The sequence below is a fragment of the Pteropus medius genome, unplaced genomic scaffold, assembly GCF_902729225.1.
Source record: "Pteropus medius unplaced genomic scaffold, Ma_sr-lr_union100, whole genome shotgun sequence".
Taxonomy (NCBI): Eukaryota; Metazoa; Chordata; class Mammalia; order Chiroptera; family Pteropodidae; genus Pteropus; species Pteropus medius.
The window spans coordinates 3,348,793-3,351,625 of NW_024355205.1; the positions used below are offsets into that span (position 1 = coordinate 3,348,793).

At 38.4% G+C, this 2,833-nt stretch overlaps 1 non-coding gene across 1 annotated transcript; it reads left to right on the forward strand.

Moving 5' to 3' along the window:
• The first annotated feature begins 432 nt into the window (after positions 1–432).
• On the forward strand, positions 433–536 carry LOC120599207 (U6 spliceosomal RNA). Its single transcript, XR_005651818.1, has one exon. It is a non-coding gene; the product is annotated as a U6 spliceosomal RNA (small nuclear RNA).
• The last annotated feature ends 2,297 nt before the right edge of the window (positions 537–2,833 follow it).

Genomic DNA, 2,833 nt, shown 5'->3' on the forward strand with positions numbered 1-2,833 from the left:
TATAGGTTAAATTGTGTTCATCCAAAATTCATGTATTGAAGTCCTAACCCCAGTACCTCAGAATGTAACTTTATTTGGTGATAGAGCCTTTACAGAGGTAACCAAATTAAAATGAGCTCATTAGGGTGAGTCTTCACCCAGTATGGCTGGTGTCCTTATAAAAAGGGAAACTTGAACACAGAGACAGACAGAGAAAAGGCAATATGAAACAGTTTAGGGAGAAGATAGCTGTCCACAAGCCAAGGAAAGAGGCCTGGAACATATTCTCCCTCATAATCCTCAAAAGGAACCATCTCTACTAACACCTTGATCTCAGACTTCCAGCCTTCTGAACTGTAAGAAATAAATTTCTGTTGTTTAAGCAACCCAACCTGTGGTACTTTCTTTTTCCTTTTTTTATTATTAAAAATTATTGGAGTGCTTGGTTTGGCAGCATATACTAAAATTCATATACTAAAACTGGAATGATACAGAAAAGATTAGTATGGCGCCTGTGCAAGGATGACATGCACATCTGTGAAGTGTTCCATATTTTTCAAAATAATGGTTATAAGGATACTCAATTAACTTCAAGGGAGAATGGATGAGCTCAATGAGAATCTCAACAGGGAGATAGTAAGCATAAAAAGAGGATATAGAAGCCATAAAAAAATAGAAATGAAGAATACAGTGACTGAAATAAAAAATACACTAGAAGGATTCAACAGTAGATTGGATGAAGCAGAAGATCTAATCCACGAACTAAAGGACAAGGTAGCAGAAAACACCCAATTGGAACAGCAAAAAGAAAAAAGAATTTTTTAAAATGAAGATAGTCTAAGTCTATTGTTACAACATAAAGTATAACAATATTTACCCCATAGGAATACCTGAAGGAGGAGAGAGAGAGAGCAAGGTAATGCGAATATATTTGAAGAAATAATGACATAACTTCCCTAACCTGGCAAAGAAATTAAACATACAAGTTCAGGAAGCACAAAGAGTCCCAAACAAGAGGAACTCAAACAGACCTACACCAAGACACATCATAATTAAAATGCCAAAGTTCAAAGACAAAGAGGGAATCTTAGAGGAGCAGGAGATAGATTGGATTACACATGGTGGAGTGAGAGACATCCTCAGATGTCTCAGATGTCCCTTGAAACAACAATAAGCTGAACATCTAAAACTGAACAAAAAACACTCAAACTGCACACCAGCAAGTCTGAGTGTGGGATCTGTGCATAAGAGCTGCCACAGGTCAGAACTCCAGATGTTGGGCAGTGGACTGGGAGTAATAAAGAAGCTGCCTCTCTTAGCTGGAGCTTCCTGAAGGACGAAGGGGAGGGGATAAGGAGTGGCGACCGATCTGAACAGTCCTGCCTGAGAGTGCTGTGAGCTCCACGTGGCCAGTGGCAGTGCCAAGTCATCAGAGCAGAAGGCAGAGAAACAGGGACGGCAGAAAAGTGGGCACAACAGAGAAACGAGAGTTAATTTCTACCAGCCACCATTGCAAAACCAAGGCTGAGCCACAGCCTCCATCCCTCAATCCAGAGGGCCCCTCCCCACATACTCTTTGAGACCGTTCACCGCGGAGCCCAAGAGGAATCTGAGCAAACGCTACCGAAACTGTCGCTAATACTAACAGGGACTGAGAATGAAGGTAGCGAGGGTGATTAGACATCTATAAGAGAAAAAAAGACATTATTAAGACTATATAAAGCAGAGATCCAAGAGGCTTAGATGTTACCTACTGGAAACCAAAAGAAAAACACCTTCTTTGCAACAGGCTAGGGGCCATTATATAATAAATCTTCTTTCTGGGGGAAAAAAGCAGAACACACTTCCATTAATGCCCAGGCAGAGAAATACTTCATTAAATACCATGAACAACCAAGATGACAAGGCATCTCGAGGAAAAAAGAGAAAAATCTCCAGAAAATAAGCTTATAAACATAGAAATATGCGACTTAAATGACAGAGAACTTATGATGGTACTTCTGAAAAAACTCAGTGAGATCCGAAATGAATCATATCAACAATTTCATGAATTGAAAAAACAACTAGATGAGCAGAATGAGTTCTTTAGCAAGGAGATTGAAACCCTCAAAAAGAACTGAATAGACTTTCTGGAGATAAACAACGCGCTGCAAGAGTTGAAAAATGAAATAACAAGCTTGGGAAATAGAGTTGACCAAATGCAGGAAAGGATCAGTGATATAGAAGACAGAAATTTAGAAATATATCAGGAGGAAGAAGAGAAAAACTGAAGAATGAAAAATAATGAAAGAGAAATTCAAGAACTAGCTGATACCACCAGGAGAGGAAGCATAAGAATAATGAGAATTCTCAAAGGGGAGGAAAAGGAACAGGGATTAGAAAGCATTTTCAGACAAATAGTTGATGAAAATTTCTCAAATCTAAAAAATGAGCTGGAACTTGGAATTCAAGAAGTCAGTAGAACATCCAATTATCTCAACAAAAAGGCCTTCACCAACACACATTGTATTAAAATTATCAAAAATCATGACAAAGAGAATTCTCAGGGCAGCCAGAGAAAAGAAGATGGTAACCTATAACGGAAAATCCATTAGATTATCATCGGACTTCTCAGTACAAACCTTACAAGCCAGAAAGAAGTGGAATTGAATACTCAAACTATTAAGTAAGAGGAAATACCAACCCAGAATAATGTATCCAGCTAAGCTCTCCTTTAGATTTGAAGAAGAAATTAAGACTTTTCCAGACATACAAAAATTGAGGGAATTCTCCACTACGAGGCCTGAACTACCGGAAATACTGAAAGGAGTCATCTTACCTAAACCAAAATGACAAAACAAAACAAAACAAAACA